The sequence below is a fragment of the Physella acuta genome, unplaced genomic scaffold (genome assembly GCF_028476545.2).
Source record: "Physella acuta isolate Inbredline_101_S28 unplaced genomic scaffold, ASM2847654v3 ptg000114l, whole genome shotgun sequence".
NCBI classification, from domain to species: Eukaryota; Metazoa; Mollusca; class Gastropoda; family Physidae; genus Physella; species Physella acuta.
The window spans coordinates 322,555-335,176 of record NW_026731634.1 but is presented as its reverse complement, the minus strand read 5'-3'; the positions used below and the strand labels follow the sequence as shown (position 1 = coordinate 335,176).

Below are 12,622 nucleotides of genomic sequence, written 5' to 3'. Positions count from 1 at the left end.
TTTAAACCTTAGATCAAGAGTTCGGAAATAATCAAAGGCATAAAGATTCATTGGGTTTTCCCTGATACATTTGTTGTTATATTTAAAACTTCCAATATGTCTGGCGTTTTTTTTTTTTTTTTTTTGGATTTTCCTTAAATCAGTGTTAGACAATAATTGTTACCGCGGCCTTTCCGTGTTTACATCCTAGCTGAACTCTCGTGACCTTCGTGTTTAAAAGTAGGTCACCGCCATCACGCACGCTGAGTAGTGTAGCCCGCCCCCTCCCTCCCCCTGTCCCGTCATTTCAAATAAAAGAAGTTACAGTAGGCCTAATGCTCGAGACGGCTGACAGCTTTGGTCCCGTGTATTGATTTGTTATGTCCTTAACTCCGTATTACAGATGTTTACATGCTTGGGAGGAAAGGGGGGGGGGGGGGGAGAAAGGAGAAGGGATCAGTACATTCGAAGCCTTGTGTGTGCGTGTGTGTTAATTATATAATAAAAGTAGATGGTTGATAATCAAATACAGGTTTATAGATATATCCGGTCGCTATAACGGATGTAAAGATCTATAGCTATCCTGTATACTTGTCTATACAACAATAATGCCCTGATCGCTGTTTAGTATACTCGTTTTTGCAACAATGAGACTCTAATTACCTACCACGGTATTTGCCTGTACGCTCCTGCACAGGACTTACATTATACTGCCCTAAAGCTGACCCTACAACAAAAAGCTGTATACTTAATTTTTCTTCTTCTAAAACAAGGGTCACTTTGAAATATTTTATGTGGTCGTGTTTACCCCCGCCCCCCCCCCCCCCCACCCACCCCCCCCCCACCCCCCCACCCCCCCCCCACCCCCCCCCCACCCCCCCCCACCCCCCCACCCACCCTTACCATTATCTCCCTTCAAGGTCAGGGGGAGAACACTGCGTTGTGGTTTTTATATTCACAATCCCTGAATGTTTAGCAAACAGAACAGGTCTCTGGTTTACGAACCATGACCTATTTATTACCACCTCATCGCCCCCCCCCCCCCCCTTTCACCTTCCCATTTCCTCCTCTCCATAAATAAAGCTGTTTTCTCGCGTGGTTTACCAAACAGGTTAAAAATGTGCGCCTCTTGTATCTGTTTCCCCCCTCGTTTTCTCTGTGTGTATGGAACATCTCTGAGAGAATTTGATATTTTATGAGTTGTTTATCTCATTTGAGTCCTGATATGAATGCATTTTTTGTACGCTTTTATCAGCAGGAGGCATTAGACAATTAGTTTAACTAAGGCTAGTGTTTGTATCCAGTGTTTCTTCCAGACCTTTTTCTCCGGGCGGGCACTTGAAATTTTCGGGGGGGGGGGGGGGGGAGTGGGCGGTAGACTTTTTTTCGGGGGGGGGGGGGGCGGACACTGTTAAAAGTATATATTTTCTATATTAATTATATAATTTTCATTTCGTTCGTGGGGGCGGTAATAAAAATTTCGGGGGGGGGGGGGGGGCAAAGCCCCCCCCCCCCCCCCCCCCCCCCCCCCCCCCCCCCCCCCCGAAGAGATGCCTGGAAGAAACTCTGTTTGTATAGATTTAAGTTATTGACTTGCGTTTAAATAGAATGTTCATTATAAGCCAATTTTGTTACCATGAAACCATTTTTTTTACAAACTTGTTTACAAACGCGGGGTTGGGGAGGGGGGGGGGGTGCATGCTAAAAATAGGTATAGATATAATAATCCGGTTATGTGTTGACGGATATTATATCATTAAAGAAGGTCGTAGACTTATTATCTTAAACTTAAATACATAATTACGGGGATGGAGATTTAGATACACATCATTCGGAGGAACAGTGGCGGTGTGGTAATTCATAATCTTAATTTCATTAAACAAAGCGCTCTGAGAACGGGTTCTTAGTTAACCCGTCTAAGGTCGACAATCAAACCAATTAGTGGGCGAACTTGAGGCGTCGACTGACAGGCGACAGTTCAACAGATATTGACTGCGTTTTTGAGCTGTTGAATATTTTATGGTCTGTGTGTGTCGGGTGGGGTGGGGGGGGGGGGGGGGGGGGAGAAGAGACGCTACGCAGTTGGTGTTGCAATCTTGTATTGTTGGACAGTAGAAGTTTTGTTGTCTATACCCAGGACGTCAGAAGGTGTGTAGTCATCTGGTGTTAAAAGCGAACTAACTCAACTAACTGTAAGGGTTATGGGCTGTATTGAAAAATGGGGGGGGGGGGTCCTCCGCAAATTCTTATTTTAATTTTATTAGGGGTAGTGGGTAGGGAAATGGAGTGTTATATTGAAAGATAAATTGTGTGTGTAGAGGTGGGATGTATTATAACTAGTTGTTTAAGGTTTCTTTTAAACTTTTTCAAAGATACAGGTCTGTTATAGTGGGAGTTACGGGTCTTGTCCAGAAAAAACCCCGCACTAATGCAAAAAGATAATGAGTGAAAAGTTAAGCCCCGCCACTTCTGAATTTTTCTTTTTGTCTAGACATTTTATTATTTAGACAGCTGCTTATCCGACTCTGAGGTTGGGGTTAGGGTTAAAAATACCAAAATATAGACCTTTTCCTGTAAATTCTTAATCACATGTTCCAATTCCACCCTCTGCAATTGAATTAAAAGAACCATTTTGATATCCCCTTTTTTTTACTTTGGCTGGCGGGGATTTAACTTTTTTGCTGAGCTTATCTGGACAAGATCGCTAGTTGCTAAATATTCTATTAGCCAGCTGTAGGCAAATTTTTTGATATAATTAAATATTGCACCTGTACAGACAACATATTTTATTTTTGTGGTTAATTAAAAATTGACCCCTGGTGTTGACGGGCGTCACGTGGTATTGTTTACCTGCTTTATTGCTTGCCAGACATACCATGACGGCTTCATTATCGCCCCTTTTTGTAATTTAAATTTGATTATCACTGCGTCGTTGGTGGTGTGTGGTGGATGTGTGTGGTCATGTTGTTGTCACGTTGGTGGTGTGTGGTCCTGTTTGTCACGTTGATGGTGCGTGGTCGTGGATGTGTGTGGTCATGTTTCTGTCACGTCGGTGGATGTGTGGTCCTGTTTCTGTCACGTTGGTGGTTTGTGGTCCTATTTCTATCACGTCGGTGGTGTGTGATCCTGTCTCTGTCACGTCGGTGGTCCTATATCTCTCTCATCAAACAAACAACACCCCATCCCCGGCCTGACGCCGTAAACAGTACAACGTGTAGATAACCCATTGGTCACGCAGCGTGACATCACCTCTCTAGTTTACCTACGTGTCCATCCATTTCTCCCCGCCCCTAATGAACCACCTAAAGTACGATCGAGTCCATTGATTATTCCATTCAAGGCCTGACGTCATGTCTGCTAAGCCTGAACGCGGTGACGCAGATTTTTGTTTTGTTTCGTTTGTTTTCGTTCCACATTTTATTTTAGCTCAGTGCATGTGTTCTGCCTTCTCTAGAACATCGAACTTTAAACTACTGCTATGGGGCAACATTCTATATTTTGTTACTCAAATCTTAACTGAGTTACAAGTACAAGGCGACATTGTTACAGATCTCGCTCATGCGTGAAGGGGCCAAACTTGACAGAAGTAAACCCCCCCACCCTCCCCCCTCCACATAACGAGCCCCAAACCGTCTTCCTGTCGTTTCAGCTTTCCTTTACCCTCCCCCCTCTCGCTTTAAACGTATCCGTTCTTTTAGCTACCCTTTATGTTAAGGCTCTATGCTTCTATATTTAGCCCTAAGTTATTCAAAGTATTGAGAGAGCAACTCATCCGAAACCATTTCGTGGTGAATTATCTCCCTCCTCCGCCTTATTCCCCCCACACCCGATTCTATTTATAGACACGCTATTTAAAATTGTGGAGTGTGCTATTGCGCGGCACTGTCAAGAATCCCTGGTGTAGTTCACATAATGAGCGAGGCTATCTGGCTGCAATAGTTCTTTTAAACAGGATTTAGCGATGACCAACACATATGTGCACATGAATATAGAGCAACTACTCCCACAGGCTCTAAGACACCGTGCATCATCGTGATAACACTACTGTTTCTTACAGTGTTTCTTCCAGACTTTTTTCTCGGTGGGAGGGGGGGGGGGGGGGCGGACTAAAATTTCCGATGGGGGAGGGGGTGGCGGACACTGTTAAAAGTATATATTTTCTATATAAATTCATTTTGTTCGGGGGGAAGGGGGGGGGGGGGGTAGACTTTTTTTTTGGGGGGGGGGGGGAGGGGCTCTGCTCCCCAAAGAGATGCCTGAAAGAAACTCTGGTTTCTAAACCTGCTCACTCGTCAATCGCCAGCTGACATGCATGCATTCCTACCATTTTGTTGTCGTGACCTTGGCAAGTTTATATCAGTACGCTCCATTGATCCGCTTGTTGCCCCCCGGTCATAAAATAGTGCCCGCGGTTCGATACAGCTCCACACTTCTACTCGATCGACCCAACCTGTCTTAAAGACGTAGAAATTTACACCTGCATCTGATGCGCGGAGAGCCGTTTATCATACACAAAATTACTTGTGTAAATGGGGGGAGGGGGGGAATGGGACGGCGTGGCCTAGCGGTGGAGCGCTATACTGCTAACCCGATAGTTTCGAGTTCGAATCCGGGTTCAAGTTAGAGGGACGTCCCTGAGTCCACCCTACTCTGATGGGTACCTATCTCACGTTATCCCTTTATATGCCGAGGTCTAGAAACAGATGTACTCCACTTCATCTGCCAAATGGATCGTTAGGTCTAAAGAGAAATCTTTCCTTATGTGGGGGGGGGGGGGGGGGAGGGAATCTTTATTCATAAACATAAGTCCAATTCACCACATATTGGAAGAGGATAATACCTGAAGGAAAGCGTTAAAGAAAGTTGCCCAAAACCTAGTCCGGTGTAGGGGTATGGCTGCAGCCCTTTGTTCCCCAGGGGCCACGAAAACATAAGAAAGAAGAAAAAAAAGAATAATTCCCCACAGAGCAACTAAATGCAATAGTACTCATAGACCGACGCATCAGCAATGTCCTTATAGACCTAAGCATGAAGCACCAGCGTCCTCTACACATCGGACTTTTAATGCCACTTGGAATCGATACGATTCTCCCCACCATCAGTACTGCGGTACCTCTGGAGTGTCTGTCTTCTAAATGTCGAGAGCATCTCAACAAGACACTGTGTTCACGCGATCCCATCCTTGTACATAAGTCCAATCTGAATTGCTGCTACCGTTCTTATTTTTTTACTTTCTCGTATATACGAAGTAAAAAGAAAGTCTTGTAATCGTGCAAAAAAAAAAAATCGAGATTTTTACAAATCTCGACGTTTTACACCTCACTGATACGTAAAAACATAATTTTGCAATCTTGTCTGTATGTCTGTGTGTGTGTGTGTCTATCTGTGTGATAACTTGAGTACCGTTACAGCTAGGTTGATGAAATTTCATTTTATCAAAATCGTATATCCATATCAACTTTTGAGCGATTTCCGATAACCGGAAGTGGTACTTTTTCTACTTTGAATTTTTTAAAAGCCTATAACTTGAGTACTATTTCAGATAGATAAATGAAATTTCACATGTAAGTAAAAGATCTTATTCTCTACCTTCTGTCAAATTTTGAGTAATTTCCGTTGATCGGAAGTACTAATTTACGCTATTTCCGATTTCTCAAAAAACGCATGTGAATTTATAAAGTACTAATAATATTCCGCACTATTATACACATCTTTATTCGGCGTTTGTTTGGTGCGCAGTTCTTTTTTTTATGAGATTCTATTCTATTTTAAAAAGTTTAAGTATTTAAAATGGATTAAAAATCATAACTATATTTTATATAAGAATATTCGAGAAAGTTTAGGGGAGATCACTCCCGGTTTATTTTTTACAAGTTTCTATAACTTAAAACGTTTTTTTTTTTTAAATTTATCATGCTTTAGTTCTTTATTTATGAACATCTTTTTGAATATTTTTTTCATTTTTTTATGACTTTTGAAACTAGTTCTTTCAAGTGTAAAAATGCTCCGGAGTTAGGACGCATGAATGCGTTTTTTAAAACGTTTTTGACAGACGCAATCACGTGATGGATTAATCTGTTGATTTCAAAGTACAAGTTTCAAAATGTATTCACGTCTGCTTTGAGATTTTCGAGTAAAATGACAGACTTTAAAATCTTTGAGCTATTGGCAATGCTTTACGTTACTTCAGTCAATCAACCACAAATGAGGAGACGGGTGTCCATGATGTGGGCAGGGTCTTAAGATTTATACACACGTGAACACAACGATGACCTGTAACCCATGGTCGTGTGGAGCTAGTTTAGAGTCGTTTGTTCGTTATTGTACCTTATCCCAGTGTTCGTCTTATTGTTCGTTATTGTACATTATCCCAGTGTTCGTCTTATTGTTCGTTATTGTACCATATCCCAGTGTTCGTCTTATTGTTCGTTATTGTACCATATCCCAGTGTTCGTCTTTAGGGCTCCTGTGTATTGGCGGTGGGGCATGCAATAACATGGTTGATAGGAGTCTAAAAGGCGTGATTGGTGGTATTGTAGGGGCAATGGTTATAGTGAAATATAGTGGGATTCTGACCAGTGGTTATAGTGGGATTCTGAAGACAATAATTATGGTGGGATTCTAAAGACGTGTTTGGTGGTATTGTATAGGCAGTGGTTATAGTGGGATTCTGAAGGCAGTGGTTTTAGTGGGATTCTGAAGATACGCTTAGTGGAATTCTGGAAAACCTGATGGATGGGATTCTGAAAGTCATAATCGGTGGGATCCCAGCTAGAGTGTTTGGTGGTATCCTGTAGGACGTATTAGTTGGTATACTAAACGACGTATTAGGTGGTATCCTTAACGACGTATTAGGTGGTATCCTTAACGACGTATTAGGTGGTATCCTTAACGACGTATTAGGTGGTATACTAAAAGAAATGATTGGTGAGATTCTACAACTCAATTTGGTTAGATTCTGATGACACGTTTGATGATTTGTAGGAAGATTGCAACATTGTCCCAATACAACTAAGATGAACAGATTGATGTGTGACTGAATGTCTATTGACATTCTGTCTGTGTGTCGCCGTTTGAAACAAAGGAATGTAATTGTATGACTTGACTTTTGAAATTTTAATTTTCTTTTCCTTTTCGAGACAAGAAAATGTCATACAAATCGATATTCTCAAGGATTTTTGATAGAAAAGTTGGCATTTGGAGGCCTTGTGGCATTCGATATGTCGGGTTGCGTTGGGGGTTTACTGTGTCGGGTTGTCCCAATATGTGGACCCCATTTTGACATCCGAAGGACTTTTGGCATTTGATATGTTGCATTGGTGGTTTATATAATACGGTTGGGGAAGGGGGGGGGGCGTTCGTAATTTTACTTATTTCTGTTTTACTGTTTGAGTAGGTGGTCCCGTGTTAACTTGGATGACTATGTGGTCCAGTGTTAACTTGGATAACTATGTGGTCCCGTGTTAACTAGCCTGAGTATGTGGTCCAGTGTTAACTAGCCTGAGTATGTGGTCCAGTGTTAACTAGCCTGAGTATGTGGTCCAGTGTCAACAAGACTATGTGGTCCACTGTCAACTAGCCTGAGTATGTGGTCCAATGTTAACTAGCCTGAGTATGTGGTCCAATGTTAACTAGCCTGAGTATGTGGTCCACTGTCAACTAGACTATGTGGTCCAGTGTTAACTAGCCTGAGTATGTGGTTCTATAAGTATGGCTAACACGTGACTATATGTTGGCTTATAACGCGTGACTCATAGAACTGTCACACCTTTCCTAGACACAAAAAAATAACCCCTCGCCCATGAAGAAACTTCCTCTCCACCCCCCCCCCCCTCCCCCAGTCGTCTGACCTAATCAGTTTCTCGTGTCTACTGTAGCATATGGCGACGACACAAAAGAAATATAGATTTTTTTCCCCTTGCTCGTATTGTCCGATAGTTCAAACACATTGATACTACAGCGACGCTAGAGCTTGATTTTTTTACTGTGTTATTTCTTTTAATAAAGTGCCGGCATTAGTATTTGTCACTTCCTCGCCTTTTACATTACAACGATATTATCTATACATACACATTTTAATTAATTAATCAGGGCTAAGCTTATAACTCCACGAAACAACTATAACCAATACAAAAAAAATTGAATAAAGAATTCAGGCAGGAGAGTATTGGTGCATCACAGCAAGAGATCTTGATGTGTTTTTCACTTATTTTTTCTCCGACCGAGATATTTGGAGGTTTAGTATAGCTGTACACGCAGACAATACGGCCCACCGGTGAAAAGTACCGTAAATCGGAATCTTAAAAGCTAATCCTAATCTTAACACCGCTTTTCGACAGAAAATAAAGAAAAACATCTTTTGAGACTGACCGTAGTATAGACTTAAGGCAGTGGTTTTTAAACCTGGGTTGAATCGAACCCTTTGGGCTCGGTGTCTCAGTGTCAGGGGTTCGGTGGAATACACACACCCCGACACATATGATTCACGGTCGGATTTTCGTGACCCACGAGGTCCTCTCATCCGGCTCGCGGAGATCTTTTTGTCCACGGAAAATGTGAAGAACAATTTGTATATATTTGAGGGAGGGGGGGGGGGGGGGGGGGGAGCTAGAAGAAACTCTGGCCCCTTTAACTGATATTTGATAGTTAATGCGGCCCTCGGAAAGAAAAGTTTGGAGACCCCTGGTGTAGACTATAGAACTAATAAGGATTCTGTAAATACGCAAAACTGGTGAGGTTCGGTATCTCCAAAAAGGTCAAAAAATCACCGCCTTAAAGAGAATACAGATATAGCAGGTTTATTCTTAAACTGACGTTTTATGAAACCACCTCATTAAACAGCGCAATGTGGGAGGGGGGGGGGGGGGTGAGTGGTTGTTAAAATACATTCAGTATTCGGGTTAAAAATAATTAGTTAAGTGTTTCAATAATGCCTGACGATAATTACAAGCCATATTGTTTTAACTGATGTGAATCTCACTTTTGACATTCCGGAGTGTCGGCTTACCCCAGGAAAATAAAACTCGTAAAAAAACAAAAAACAAAAGAAATCCACCACTTGGCTCCATTGAGGCCAAGTGTAACAGAACTCTAGTGGGCATTTCAAGTGGTTGAAATTACACTAAACCGGCTATTTTATCTCTGGATAAAGTTGCTGGAAATAGATTTTATATTAGGTGGTACGCAGATTTCGCAACACGCTATTATTTTAGTGCTGAAATAACATTTTTTTTTCTTCTTCTGTAATTGGATTTATGTAACGCTAGAAATTCCGAATATTAGTGTTTAAGTAAAGAGCCGGGTAGTATTTTTAACTTTGTTTTTCATTGAAGGAGTCTAGCGACACATCCGGCCTGTTTACTTGTAGAGCGGGAATACCCGAAAGATATTTATATCAAAGCGTTGTTGTGTAACTGTTTTCCCCGTTCTGATTTGCAAGGCGAATAAAAAAATAAATAGTTTTAAAACTTGTTTAGCTGTTGTTGATGTTTTTAAGCACTGTAACCATTGAAATTTCGACAGCTTTTTAAATCAGCATCGTCGAATTTAACCCCATTGTTGACAGTTTAGCTGTGTCGTAGGTTAGGACACAATTTTCCCGCAGCGCCGTCTAGGCTCGGTTTAATTAAAATTCAGGTGTAATTAACATTAATTGGAGGATTGGGGGATGCTTTGAAAAGTGTAACGGTTATTAAAAAAAACAAACTTAAAAGTGCAACAGAAACTCGGGACAAATCTCAATGAAGGGTAGGCCGATTACAACGGTGTTATCAATATCTTTTTAAACCCCCCCCCCTCCCACTTCTTCCATCCTGTTATTGTCGAATGAAGATAAGACGTAATAGATAGTTACTGAGACCACGGCATGAAGTAGGTCGTCACCTTCTCGGCAGACTGGGAACACTCGGCATCGGCCTCGTGCTGCCTTGTGTGTTTACATTTGATCTCAAGGTCACGACCCTGGCGCTCGGGGTCAACGCGAAGTGCAGCTGCACTTTTATCGAAGGGGGGAGGGGAGGGGGGCGGTGACAAGGGCATACCGGATCGACAATGTATGTGTGATGGTAAACAATAGGGAATTGGGGGGGGGAGACATAAATAGGTTAGAGAAAAAAATTATTTATAGCGTAGGGATAGGTGCATAATATTGATTAAGTGCATAATGAGGGATTGTGAACAATGATTGAAGAGATTTTGGAAGGATTGAAGTATATCATCATTGATCTGTAGGGTTAGAGAGGGGGGATACAATTAATCAAGTGGACTTGGTTGGATATAGGACAATCATCAAGGGGGAAAAAGGAACAGGGGGAGGCGTGGGGGGGGGGGGGGGGGGGGGTAAACAAACACGAAGTCGGCCCGATCCACTTTAGGGAATACAGTGACGTAATTAATCATCGTAAACAGGCCTGTTGCGAGTGGTGACCTTTTCCCACGTCAACACAAACACGTCCCGTCATCCTCACATCAAGGTCATCGTGGGGTCGTTGGTGCCGTGTATTGTAGTCTGTCTTTCTTTGTTGTGACGCGCGGGATGTTGTTGTAGATGCAGAGTGTGGTGGTCTGTCTTTCTTTGTTCTGTAACAAACTGAATGTTGTTGTAGGTGCTTCTTATCCTCCTTTGTTGTGTGACGCGCTGGTATTTGTTGTAGGCCAAATTAAAAAAAAACAACTTGTCACGTATGTTTGCTCTGTGCCATTTGCCCCAGTCCTTAAGGCATTGTGTGTCGACTTATTTACTTATTGCTATTGACAGACGTTGTCAAATGATTTAGTCATTCAACTTTTTAGAAAAAAAAAGTGGTATTCCATACACACAATTTCAAACCTAACCCCAAATGATTCACCAGTTCTAAAACATAATGGATACCTTTGTTCATAGCTAAATGGAAATTCGCATTACACTACACTAGCAATAAACACAAATCCGAAGCAGGTACGGTTAAACAATTTTTCGTTTCCTTTTATATGACCCTCCTCCCCTTCTTTATGATACATGTGATCTTACATGTGAAACCAAATTCCGAATGGCATACAATCACCCGTCCATTCTTTTTGGGGAGGCGCTGCTAATGAATAGACAATGTTATCAACCCCCCCCCCCCCCCTCCCATCCCCAGTTGACTTTCCTTCTAGTACGTACGCCACAGTTGTGCTACGCTAGTACTCCCTGCATTAGCTTTTCCTCCAGATTTAAACCCTCGACAGCTGATCAACAACCCCCCCCCCCCCCCCCCGCCTCGTAAGTACGTCACCGTTCTGCAACACCAGCTTAACTTCAACTGTACCTCCAGATTTAAGCCCTCGACAGCTGATTAACAACCCCCACGCCCCCCCCCCCTCCCGTGACTCTCGTACATACGTCACCGTTCTGCAACACCAGCTTAACTTCAACAGTACCTCCAGATTTAAAACTCACGTCAGCTGATCGATTTTTAAAAAAAAACGTTTCATCTCGTCAATTATCTCGTGCGTTTGTTGGTGAAGTTCGTATCAAGCACCGATGGATGCGTGGTGCACCTTAATGTAGTGGAACACCGGTATCGATTGGTTGGCCTTCGTGGGTTAATTTAAGATTGTGTGGTCGTTTGGTTTGTCGTTAAATGACTGCTGGTCGTTAATCATTAATTTATATATATATATATATATATATATAATATTATATATATATATATATATATAATTTAAATTAGCTAGTAAAAATTTTATTAATGTGTTTTTATTTACTACTCAGAAGAAAATACATACATTATATGTCTATTGTTTATTTAAAACAATTTATAAATCACATTCCTCTATGTTTAACTTTAATAGTGCAGTATCAATTTCGTTTTTAATGAATAGAAGAAATAATTTGGTATCACACAATATAAATCGTGGATCCCTAGCTAAACAATTGAGAACCATCGGGCATATTGAAAGGGGCGTAACTGTACTCTGTCTCATAGTTTTGAATTAGCTTGGCTTGTTTTACGACATGCCTAACCTATAAAATGTAGCGCTACACACTGCTGGTATCCGAAGGTCATTACCGACTCTTTGTATCGGCTACTTGGGTCTTGTCCAGATAAGCCCCGCCACTAATGCAAAAAAATACGCGCTAAAGTTAAGTCCCGCCACTTTCTGCCGGCTCCAATCTAATGCACGCGCGTAACCTTGAGGGTTAGGGTTTAAGGTACCAAAATACAGGCTTTTTAACTTAGCGCCCCCCCCCCCCCCCCACCCCGGGACAAACAATGATCTTGCCCCCCTCCCCCCCCCCATATATTTTTTATATTTATAATGCAAAACTGCAGCTAAAATGAGCTTTTATTTATATTTTTCAACCCATTTTGGCGCGCCCTTGGGTCGGCGCCCGGGGACATATGTACCTCCCCCCCCCCCATCGCTACGCCTCTGACTGGGTTTATCTGGTCAAGATCCAGCCACTTTATTCCCCGAACCTTTGACATTTAGTTAGTTACTGGTCGCAATAAAGGTGACCGTAGTTATAATAATGGTTAACCTATTAAAAATATGACAGTTTTTGTAAATATGACCCTTTTATATAAAAACTTAAATCGCCTACGTGTTTCCGTGTAAAAGCGTAAATTGACCTATCTAAAAATCGCATAAATACCTCGGCCAAATCCATTAATTGATC

At 41.9% G+C, this 12,622-nt stretch overlaps 1 protein-coding gene across 3 annotated transcripts in view; it reads left to right on the top strand.

Annotated features, from left to right (window-relative positions):
* Window positions 1–12,622, top strand: part of LOC131934621 (uncharacterized protein ZK1073.1) — an 89,273-nt gene that overhangs the window by 1,736 nt on the left and 74,915 nt on the right. The gene's annotated exons all lie outside the window — the stretch shown is intronic.